Consider the following 13151-nt stretch of genomic DNA (forward strand, 5'->3'; position numbering starts at 1 on the left):
CTGCGTTATCCGTCTGCGTCACCACGGAGACCACTCGAGTCTTTATACTTCTGCGTCGTGGTGACGGATACGCGCTGCAATTTCCCGCCCGAACAGTAGGGGTCGCTGCGCAAGGTTGTTGTGCTTCTGGCTACAGTGAGCAATGGCGTCGAGAGAGAGAGAGAAAGACTGTTGTTGTTGAAACATTTGCCGTTTCTCACTTTTCTGTGTCACGGAACGCAATTTTAAGATCATTTGAGGCGAGAAATTGGCCATTTAGAGTCTAAACATGTGCTGTGTGTGTTAAGATATGACGTATTTATAGTTTGGCAGCGAGGACCAATCGCAGCTCTTGCCGTCTCCGTTGTCCCTTGACGGAGTGACGGACACTTAAAAAATATTTCGTGCAGTCGGAGACGACGCAGAGGACTCTGCGTAACCTACGAAGAGAACTTTGCGCAGAAGTATAAATTGGTCTTATACATGGGGAGGAGAAAATGGATTTATAGGCTGTGTGTACGTGTGACTCCGCGTCCAAAGGTGGCGCTGTATCTGTCTGTAAGCTAGAGCGTATTGAATCAGTTTCAGAAACGGAGAGATGGACGGTGAGATGAGTCATGCGTCATGCGTCATGCCGAGGAAAGACGTCCCTGTTGTATGATTTCGGGGCAACAGCACTGCAGTTTATACGTCGTCTGCTTCTACTTCCGGGTCAAAGACACCCGGAAGTAGAAGCAGAACACCAAGTTTGACTCCAGACTAAGCGTATACATGCAGGAGTAATCGGACTATGAACCACATTATCCAGGTATGTTAGTCCGACTAGGACGAGCTCGATTTTAGTCAGACTAACTTGTTTCAACGTATTCTCATGAAGGGTTCGTATGAAAACGTACGAAAAAGAAAATGTACCCCCCGTTTTTAGTGCATTATGCCACGAAGTTTTCAGGTCTCTACCGCTGTTATGGTTACGGCGACGGGTTAGGGTTAATGAAAGTGTTTAGGGTTAGGGGATGAAGCGCATCGTCACATGACCACGCCTCCGAATCGGAAATTACGTGCGAAAACTCGTAGCTTTCAGTACAAATCTTTGATGAGAATAGGCTAGGTTAAGAAAATTTAATTATTGTCTTAGTTGGACTAAAAGTTGGAGTTTTAACAGTTTTTCCGAGGGTCAAGAGGGAGGTGGAGCCAATCCCAAATGACATGGGTCCGACATACAGGAACAAACCATTAACTCTCACATTTACACCTCAGTAAATAAAACTTTTTTTAAGGGAAACGTGCTGATTCGTTACATATCGGAGGTGTATTTTATTTTAGTTTGCTCTGACTGTCTGATGAATACGCTGGCATCAAAAGCGTTATTGATCTTCAAAAGTGTTATTCCCAATATGTTGAACTTTTCCTCTTCAGTACGTGAGTCAAGAGCTCCTCTTTTCCAATATTTTGGAGACAAACGAGAGCAAAAGCGAAACGACAACATTCTGAAATGACACAAACTTCTGAAGTTAGTTCCCCCCCCCCCCCCCCCCCCCGCTGAGCGCCGGATAAACCTTCACGTGTTCAAGCCTTCAGATTAAGACGGCCCTAATTTCCCAAACTATTTTTAAAGCGTCTTGCACGGGGTAATTGTAATTTACTGTCAGACATCATTAATTTCAAGTGTTAGGGCTGAGGCCAGAGTGGCAGAGGAAGAAAATAACCTTCAGCGAGACACAACACCAGACCGGGGAGACGGATCGGACACGACCGGGCCGCTGCTCAATTCTCATGCTTCAGCCTCGACGGATGATGGTCACATTATGTCAGACAAAGAAACAGATAAGACTCCGAGCACAGAACAGTGTGCTCGGCGATAAACGCGGTGATCTTACTCATGCGGATCTCGCCGTCAGAAGACATTTCGGTCCACTTCCGAAGATTATTTTAAAAGCCGAAAGTTGTTGTTGGCAGTAAAAACCTGGAGGTAATATCCATGTTTTTCCAGAGGTAAATTTACCCACGGCAGACAATAATCACCACACAAACAGACATCTCTAAATCAAACATCACAGAGGCAACCTAACGAACCCGAATGGTCGCAAATTTCACCAAATAAAAGCATGAATCAATAAACACGGATCACTGTGAGGATAAATATGAAGGTTTCATTGCGGCTGTCTTTTCATAAACGTCTCTTTGTTGCAACGTAGCCTTCAAAATTCGGTAGCATTTTTATAAACATTAAAATATTCTCCATGCTCATATAAATTTTTTTTTAATTAGGGTTGACACGTTGATACGTTTGATGAATTTTCTCACCGCTACGAAAAAAACCCCCCCAAAAAAACATGTGAAGAGGATTTGGACTGAACCCAAATCTCAAACATTGTTGTTTTATGAATCAAATGAAGCACTTACAACGTAGTGAGAGAAACATCGCAGCTCTCGTATCTCGTGAAAACATTCCCACGTCGGAGTGAATCAATTCAGCGTTTCCCCACAAAGCTGAATTATTACACTTCCCTCTCGCACACCTGTACTTATTGTGGACAATGTGTAGCGCTGTTCACGACCGCTTTACAAAAGACAGGCTGAGCTCATCTTTAATTCAAGAAAGGCTTTCACACCTCACATACACATAAATCCTCTTCTTTCCATCCTTCTTACATGAGGGCAGAAAAAAAAAAAAATTCAACTATCCCTGTACTTTTGAGGAATTATTTCACCTCCTCTTCCATAATGCCAGTGTTTCCAGTCGACAACATATGGCTGGATGACACACACACACACACACACACTCTTGTCACATCCATTTCCAAACAATCACGTCAGGTTCGCGGCAGGTCGCACCCCCGTTGAAATGAGCACACCTGGAAACAAAACAGTTTGTTGTACTGTGTCTCTGTGATGCAGTGCGATTTAATTAGAAAACCATTTTTAGCCCCGTGATTGAATTGTTCTTTTTATTTTTTTCTCCCTCTCTCTCTCTCTCTCTCTCTCTGTCGCTCACACATGAACGTCTGTTGGAAACGTCACGGCAGGAAAAACACAGGAAAATCATCCGAGTGCCTCAGCATCAGTCTGACATAACTTGGCATTAGCCCCGGCGTGATAGACTCTGCCGGCGTCGCTGTAAATCTGTCCCGTGTTTGCTTTGTGCGATGAAGATGTTATTCCTTTGTGAGGACCTGAAAGGCTCGGTGTTCTCTGCATGAATCATTTAGATGAAAGCCTGGGGAGGAGGGAGTTGGGGGGGGGGGGCAGAAAGGAGCATGAGGCACCTGATGTCAACTTTAATTAGAATCCAGTTTGGTCCACCTTGACTTTGAAATCCCAGAATCCTGCAGGGGCAGCGTACAGACAGCTCTCAGTCGCAGGGATGTGATTCGACTAATAAATGTTGCCGATTGCCTGATGCCACGTATAAAACTCTTAGCTTGTTAACGGTTGTGGAGTTCTCTGTGAGCGAGCGCGCCTGACAGGGTCCCGCAAACACACGCCCTTAATGCCTTCTCAACAGGTACGGCGTCGTAAAAATAACTAATAAAAAAAAAAGGCATCTCGAGCATGATCTTCTCCCGAGCAGATAATTCTCGTTGTGTGCGGGGCTTATCTTTTCAGAGAAGTCATTTCACACTTTGCTGCTTATCATCACATCATCTTGCTTCAGTGTTGCACCTTAATATTCATGGAAACAGATCACCGTTCCTGCAAGTGCAGAGACTCGGAGCATGACTGGACTGTCTGTGGGAGTTTGAACGGAAATGCGTCTCCAGGAACAAAACCCACGGGAGCACCTCAATTCCCAGGACGTCCCTGGTGCGTCATAAAAAAAAAAAAAAAAAAAAAAAAAAACAGAAGTCAGGCCACATCACCATCAATTGTGATTTATTTCTTGCTGTTCTGCAGCTTGATGTGAGACATCAGAGCCTACAGCAGCAGCAGCAGCAGCAGCACAGATCCACTCCAAAGACTTACAGAGGAATGGGATGCTGTTTGCCTCCACCCTGCACACACATTATGCTCATTTAGCAATGCCACGTTGGACGGGAAAACATGTTCAGGCTCTTCAGATTGGTGGTAACCTGAAGCAAACAAAACCCGTGACGTGAACAGTGTTTCCATGTACCCATGTGCACTCACCGCCGCTTCGGTTAAATGTTCGTAATTTTCAGTATAGCGGGTGATGGACACCTTCAGCGCCTGTGCTCGTTCCGTATAATCCACAACGTGGGTGGAGTCATAGCTTGTCAATAAAGCCTCTGTGAAGCCTCTCAATTCGACGCTGACATTAGTTGCCATGCAAACAAGCCAAACGTGTACAGTTTCACTCACTAAGCCTGTCTTCTTTTTAAAAAAACTAGCCCCACATTTTGCACACGCAGTAATACAAACAGGCTTCAGGGAAGGTCACATCGCTGTTTTTGCTTCTTGTAATGCAGCAGCGGGTTCTTTAACGATATTTGTCTTAGCCCCATAAATATATCTCTCGTCTCCAGTATTTCAGCATCAGTGAGTGCTGCAGCCTGCGCTCTTGTATTTATCACATTTATGATGTCTTTGAATATACAAGCATCCTTCTGGATAAGGTTTTTAAAAACAAACAAACAAACAAACAAACAAACCCATCACCTTTTGCATTTTTTCCCCCCGCAGTTTGCACACACGACACATCCTTTTGTGTGGTAAGCGATATGAAAACGTTCATGTTTATCAGACTGTATCTCATCTGAATTTCTCTGTCGGCCACAATGGCGGCTTCAGGGGAGCAGACTGATAACCTGTCAAACTGCGGCGTGGCCGGTGGACGTGAACATGGTCAACCTCCAGTCAGCGTGAGAACAAATATCTTCACCTGTTTCATCTATTCATCATCAGGCGTCCATGTTTGAGACATCTTTGACACAATAGGTTCCTGCATTTCTTACATTTCTCACATGCTGTGGCTCATATTATATCCAAGAAACATCGTCTTACACTCTTAGAATTAAAAGTGCTAAGCAGAACCACATAAGGTTCTTCGGCTTGTCCGAGAACCCTTTCTGGCTCCAGGTAGAACCTTTTTTATAAAGGTTCCACCTGGAACCCTTTTGGAGGGTTCCACCAAGAACCCTTTTAAAACCATTTATTCAGGAAAGGGCTTTTAAAAGGTTCTCTGGATCAAAATGGTTCTTACTGGAACCATTAGTGTTACCAAGAACCCTTGAAAAACCCTTTCTTCGGGAAAGGGTTTTTCAGAAGCAAATGGTTCTAGGTAGAACCTCAGCCCTTGTAGAAGGACCCTTTTGGAACCCTTATTTCTGAGAGTGTATGCACTAGATCAGGGGTGTCAAACTCATTTTCACTGAGGGCCACATCAGCATAATTGTTACCCTCAAAGGACCAGATGTAACTGTCATACAGAATAAATGTAACTAAATGTAACCAAATAATGTAAATATAAAGGTAACTACTCTGTAACATATTGCTAAATAACGTTCTGTATTTATTACTTATTCAAGTTACAAATATGATGCATTATAGATGTAACCCGGTCCGCGATGGTGATGCCGTCACTTTGCGGGTAACGCAATTGCCATGCATTGTGGGAAATGTAGTTTATGGTCAACGCACGCCTTTAGACCTATTTTAACACAGATTTTTAAGACCAATTAATCACCCGCGGGCCACTTAAAATGACGTGGCGGGCCACATCTGGACCCCGGGCCTCGAGTTTGACATAATTATGTGCACTAGAATATGCAAATGGGTATCAAAACTGAATATTTCTGTTCAAAACTGTGAGAAGGTTGACAAAATTTACAGGAAGTTACATTTTTAAAAGATATATATTTGATATATATTTTTAACTTCTTGTATTTTATATAAGCCAAACAAATAATATATTGTACATGAATGAATTTTAGAAGCCAGTGGGATAAAAAAAAATGAAAACAGGTTGGTTGAAGATGCAGAGGGGGAACAAAAAAAAAAAAGCTAATTTTTCCAGAAGATGGATGAAGCCACGCTCAGCAGCAGCAGTCACCCAGAGTTCTTCCTGGAATAGATTCTGAGGAGTGGACACCTGCTGCTATACTGCATCAAAGTGTTGTAAATACAGGAGGGAGTTCTGGTTCCATTCATCTGTGTGTGAAATTGATCTCAGGTCATGTGTGTGTGTGTGTGTGTGTGTAGAGGGAGCAACAGTTAACTCAAGTGTTGAGCTTTATACGTTTGATGTTTAAATGTGACGCTGTGCAACCTGGTTAACATATAGAATACAGAAAGTGCAGTGTAGTAAAGTATTATTTTAGGGGAGTTAATTGGCAAAACACAAATATAAAACTAAAAAGGTATCTTGTTTAATTACATTAACCCTTTAACACCGAGCGAATCGCAGATGACACGCTTTGCATCACCGTAATTACACATTATATATAAATATATATTGTTATTACACTATTTTAACATGCAGTTCATTGTAAATAAGTTATTCAGGACATTGTGACGCTTAGTTGGTAAAGGGTTACAATTTAAAATGTATGCACACACGACGAACTGTCCGTGGTGCACCTCGCCTATTGTCCGATGTCGGCTGAAATTGGCACAGCGCCCTCCTGTGGAGGATAAAGCTGTAGAAGATGGATGAATGGATGGATGGATGGATAGAGGGATGGATGGATGTACTTTAAGCCAGGGCCTTGCTTTATGCAGGCGTGCATTTCACATTTTAAAGAAGAAACTTACTCTACAGAGAATGTCATGGAGAAGGGGAGTGTGTGTGTGTGTGGGGGGAGAATCTCAGCAACATTATGTTGAAAAAGAGCAAGTTGTTTGTAGACGTGTTCATTTTTTTTGACAGTTTGCTGAGGTTCTGCTACGGACTGTGTGATGTAAGAATGTTGTCATCCACAATGATATGAGTGCTCTATCCCCCAAAAGAAAATAGCACATATAAAAACAACAGAGTTGACCAAAAACATGGCATAAATACATAAAACACATTGACCTTTGTTTGCGTTTTATTACTCTATATGCAGATGTCAATGTGAAGCCCAAATGTAGGACAACATGTAGGAGAAGCTATTGGAATGGGACGTGGGATCAGGGAGGTGTGTGTGTGTGTGTGTGTGTGTGTGTGTGTGTGTGTGTGTGTGTGTGTGTGTGTGTGTGTGTGTGTGTGTGTGTGTGTGTGTGTGCGTGTGTGTGTGTGTGCATGTGTGTGTGTGTTCTTGCACTTGCGGCATACTGAGGACCAGTGAGGGTTTTTAACCAACAAAATGAGGTCATTTTTACGGAGTGAGGACATTTTGGCCGGTCCTCACTTTGTTTTCATTGAAATCACTTCCTCAGGTTGCTATAGCTAGCTATACTCAATTTGTCCCAAAAAAATAATTCAAATTTTTGATGACATAGAAAAGTATGACTTTTTTGTCAAATTTTGGACCAAAAATGTTTTGTATTTTTTTTTTCAAATTTTGGACGGCATAGTATTGTATGACGTTTTTGTCAAATTTTGGACCAAAAATTTTGTGTCAAATTTTGGACCAAAAATGTTGTGTCAAATTTTGGACCAAACATTTTGTGTCAAATTTTGGACCAAACATTTTGTGTCAAATTTTGGACCAAACATTTTGTGTCAAATTTTGGACCAAACATTTTGTGTCAAATTTTGGACCAAAAATGTTGTGTCAAATTTTGGACCAAAAATTTTGGACCAAAAATTTTGGACCAAAAATTGTGTGTCAAATTTTGGACCAAAAATTGTGTGTCAAATTTTGGACCAAAAATTTTGTGTCAAATTTTGGACCAACAATTTTTTTGTCCAATTTTAGACAAAAAAATCTTGTCATATCTTCGACCAAAAATTTTGTGTCAAATTTTGGACCAAAAATGTTGTGTCAATTTTTTTTTTTAATTTGGGACGACATAGTATATGGTATGACGTTTTTGTCAAATTTTGGACCAAAAATTTTGTGTCCAATTTTTTTTTCAAATTTTGGATGATATAGTATTGTATGACGTTACTGTCAAATTTTGGACCAACATTTTTTTGTCAAAGATTTTTTCTAATTTTGGACGACATAGTATATAGTATGACGTTTTTGTCAAATTTTGGACCAAAAAAAAAAAAAAAAAGGTTTTCCAGCCCTTTTTGCTCTTGGGCTCCACCTGCAGACATTTTATGGTACTACAAACAGTAGTTCTTTGTAGATGTCATTCATGAAGTAGATATTTGTAATTGTGTTGATTTAGAAAGTGGAAATGCTGGTCCTCACTTTGTCAGCGACTCAGTCCTCAGTATGCAGCAAGAACAAGAATGTGTGTGTGTGTGTGTGTGTGACTCCCCACACTGACACTGATGAATGGAACCATGGGCGTGAGCTGAGTGTGTGTGTATGTGACTCTCTTGCGGACACAAAATCCACATAAAGTATGGACAGACCTGTGTCACAACCCTCGACTGTGACCCTTGATTTAATTCTAGCGCTTTTGATTTATCTGGCCTTTAGTTTTTGTTGTTTGGACTTTCATTATCCCTGTTTCGGATTCTAGCTTTGTTTTTTTGTCTTGCATTTAATGCATTTTCTGTTTCCGTTTGTCACTTCCTGGTGTTTCTCATTTGTCGGTCGCCTTCACCTGTTGTCGTATCAGATACGCCTTGTTTCTTGTTTTTTTTCAGTTCACGTCTTGTCAGAATGTCTGCTTTGTTCTCTTGAGTTTCTTACTGAAAATACTGTATTTTCGCTTGAGTCACTGCCTTTTGAAAACCCCCCCCCAAACTTTTTTTATATATAACCCAGTTTTTGAGAGTGGACATGTTAATTATAGAGCTTTAAGGGGAGATTTTGTTAACTTTTCTTCATCGCCAGTTCAGCTGTTTACTGCAGTCACCGTGGACACTTTGTCCAAACCTCTGCCATCTGGAAAAGGGTTTCAGAAGAATAAAAACACACACGAACAGACTGAGAAACAGTTTTTACCCTTGAGTGGTAGAATCCATAACGCCGCCTCACTGCAGCCTTATACTCTTAACTCCTGAACTGGTCACTCACACAATATGTCCAGTTTTACATCCAGTTTTAAATCTGTGCAATTTTTACATGTGTGCCATTTCCCATACATGTGCAATTTTCAGTGTATTGTAGGGATGTCCGCTAATATCGGCCCGATATTAGCCTGATAATGCCGATAATGAAACCCCTATGAATTAATCTGGATTTCGCCAAAATGTGCGAGTAAACGCTTCATATATATGGTCCTTTTACATTTAAGGGTGCACGATTGATGACCGGGCTTCCCCGGCCACTCGAGGACCTCCTTTGTCCAAAAGCTAATTCCTCCCTCTGTCCCCGCAAGCTACTGACTCCTTTGAACCAAAACAACAGCGTGCGGCTAGCTGTGGCTAGCCGTGGGCTAGCGCGTGACTGCAACGCGTTGGTTATGCTAGGAGGAACCAATACGGCTTCGTTTAATGCCTCCAATTCAATCACGTACCTGAAGAACAATCACTCTGAGTGCAACATTTGTGCAGCAAAGTAATGGAAAGAAGCAACAAGCAATATACATGTAAATAAGCTAATTTCTGATGCTGTATCCATTAGCTTCACAACAGCTACCTGGTCTCTTGAAGCGTTAGCCAGGTAAGTATGCCGAGCTTGACTGCTCGATGACTAAGATCAAGACTTTGTGCTCAAAAAGGCTGTGCATCTACACTCTTAGAAATAAGGGTTCCAAAAGGGTCCTTCTACAAGGGCTGAGGTTCTACCTGGAACCATTTGTTTTTTCAACGGTTCTTGGTAACCCTAATGGTTCCAGTAAGAAACATTTTGATCAGATTTTGACCTCATTAGAAGAAAAACCCCATCACTACTACTACGCTCTCAGATATAAGGGTTCCAAACGGGTCCTTCTACAAGGGCTGAGGTTCTACCTTGAACCATTTGCTTCTGAAAAAAACCCTTTCCCGAAGAAAGGGTTTTTCAAGGGTTCTTGGTAACACTAATGGTTCCAGTAAGAACCATTTTGATACAGAGAACCCTTTAAAACCCATTTCCAGAATAAAGGGTTTTAAAAGAGTTCTTGGTGGACCCCTCCAAAAGGGTTCCAGGTGGAACCTTTATAAAAAGGTTCTACATTGAGCCAAAAAGGGTTCTCCTATGAGGACAAGCCGAAGAACCCTATATGGTTCTACTTAGCACTTTTATTTCTAAGAGTGTAGCCTCATTTGTTGCACTTTAAAGGAGGGCCATGTTTGCTTGTTTTTATTTGTTGTACCTTTCTTGTTTTTATTGCACACCACATCTTTTTTATTGCTCATGTGGAGCAGTTTATAATTTCAATGACTGTATTAGGACAAGTGACGTCTATATTTGTTCCCTTTTCTTTGCACTTCACTTCGCACGTCTAAAGTGTTGTTTGTGCCTCATAAAAATGGGCTATGTGTTATCAACATTGGGTAGTTGAGAGAAAATGATGATAAATAAATGGCACTTTTTTTTCAATAACAAGTTGATTTTTATTTATCTTATTTTGTACAGGCAGTGTTTATTTGTGGAATGCATCCAGTGGAGCATCACAATAAACGTAGGCAATATGTTTTAATTCCACAGCAGGAGGTACGTGATGTGACCTAAAATTAGTTTTGTGGGAAAACATCCTGTATATATAATATCAAAATCGGTTGATATCTGAAATTAATGCCCCGTCGCAATACCACCCCTAACCCTAAATTTTGTGCGTTCTCTTGTAGGGGGGAGCAAGGGGGAGTGCGATTTTGCCCTTATGCGGGATTAAAACGAAGTGGAAGATGAAATTACCCATGATGCTTTGCGAATTCAGCGAGCTGGCTGATTTGTTTCAACAAAGATGGCGGAAGGAACATCATGTAGAGCTACATGACAGGCAAACTCTCTCGAAGCACTCGGCAAATAGCCGCTACCTAGCTAGCTAGCTAGCTGTGCTACATCCGGGTAGTTTTGTCAGTGTTTTGGATGGTGTATAGCTGGCGTTCACCTGAACACAAATACCCTGGACTTGTCAGATTTCAATCACATTCGTAAAATAGTGTTTACGAGGATGGAAAAAACCAGCTCCACCAGTAGAATTGTCAGCATGTGACGTAGGTTAGCGCATTAGTTACGTTCACTACGCTAATTTGCATCTAGCGGTGTCCCAATTCCATAGGGAAGCCACTTCCCTCAACGAGGGAAATTTATGGTTGAGGGCGCTCCAAACCATAAACGGTAAAAAAGCCAATATCGGACTTCCCTAGTGTATGATATGTATATGTGTGCAATTTTTTAAATTTTTTAGGGCCTGAGCACGAATTGGCTCAAGTCTCTTTAGTGGACTCAACAGCACCCCCTAATGTAAAAACAGAGCCAAAATTAAATTTTTTTGAAACTTGGTGGAAGATGTTATAGCCCCAGACGAACAAAAAAGTCAATCGTAACATGGCCTCAACTCAACAGGAAGTCGGCCATTTTTATATTTTTATTCTCTCTTATTAGTCAGTGCAGTTTTTATATATCTATTTTTCTTTTATTTATTATTTGTACATTCTTCAAGTCTTATTGAGAGAAAGTGTCCAGTTTTATTTTGCTGAAGTAAGGTAACTGTGCACTGTGGCTCCAGCTTAGTTGTTACTATAGAGACATGAGAGCATCAATCTTCTCATCTAAGTCTCAGCAAGCAATGAAGAAATAAACAAAACTATTGAAATCTTTCTTCAAAGAGGAGATTTACCAGCTGAAGACGAACGCACCAGAAAGAAAACAGCACTGATACAAAGACGCACTCACATCGGCAACAGGAACAATGACTTTTAATCGTGAACTTTTCAGCACATTATTCAATCGATGGCTTCATATGTACAATATCGTAACGTGAATGATCTGACACACGAATAAGGCATTTCAAGTATTGAAAAATCAACCTACGTTTTTTATCACATTTTTGGTGATCCAGTCCGTTTTCAGGGGAGCTGACGTTGTCGTTAAAGATGTGAGCATAGGCAAACCAGTACCATACAAACACGTGGTAAAATGTACAGTATCAAGACACATGAGCAGTATCTGTAAAACATCCCCCCCCCCGCCACCGCGATGCATCACACCTCTGCGTAAGAAGAGGGATCGACAATGCATTCGGGGACTGAGATGAGCGATATTCAACACCACCATAAATCGAGTTTGTGTTCACAAAAACGAAAAAAAGACAAACGACGTATGTACATTTTTTTTTTTTTTTCTTACTCTGACTTCTGAAAGGAAAGAAAAAAAAAATCCTGAGGGCAGTCAACCATTCTTGCTCACTCAATGTCCTTTGATTATTCCTCTGCCGTTTGGTGTCTTCACTGATGTCTGAAGTGGGACATCAGATGCAGTCCAGGCCCCTTTTTTCGTCCACACGCAGACATTTATCAGCGTTCCATCGCAAAGTTAAAACGAAATGAACGATGACACTATATTCATTACACGGTTAGGGATGAAGTTCCTCGCAGGCAGCTTGGAGCGTCAGAATTTTCAGAAGCCTCGAGCCGGCGTGTGCTTTATATATTCTACATTGTTTGTTTTTTTTCACACTGAATCTGAGAAGTGTTCACATTTCTTAAAGCAACAACAGGTTCATTGTTTCTCGCGGCAATTGGTCCTATGACGGTGCTGAAACGAGAAGAAAACATGCATTTAGAAGGATGTATGTTAGCGCGTGTTTCGAAGCATTATTCAAGAAAATGCACCAGAACTGCAATGTTCCGCTATGAATGTAGAGCATTGGTTCTCAAAGTGCGGGCCGGGGGCCAATGGCAGAAACATTTCTGGCGGCCCGCAGTGAATTACCAAAACCCAATTATCCAATAATGTTTATTGGACATTACTGGATACAGACCAATAAGTGTAAGCAAAAATACTGGGTATTTACCTGGTTTCTATATGGTGAATTTTAGTGTATTATTGGGTTATAAACTGGTAATAAGCAGGTAGCTACAGCTACCAATTACTAGCTATTTACCCAGTAAATATATGGTAACAGAAATGTGTTACTTGGTATTAGGTAAGAAAAATGGCCAAAATACTGGATAATTACCCAGTAAATTATAAAGCGTTATTATATTAATGCTTAAATTACATTATTTTAACGCTTATATTAGAATCTGGTCATTAAAATTATTACAAATGGGATTTCTTTCTGTTTTTTCCCTTTGG

This window comes from Microchirus variegatus (assembly GCF_963457635.1).
Source record: "Microchirus variegatus genome assembly, chromosome: 9".
Classification (NCBI taxonomy): Eukaryota; Metazoa; Chordata; class Actinopteri; order Pleuronectiformes; family Soleidae; genus Microchirus; species Microchirus variegatus.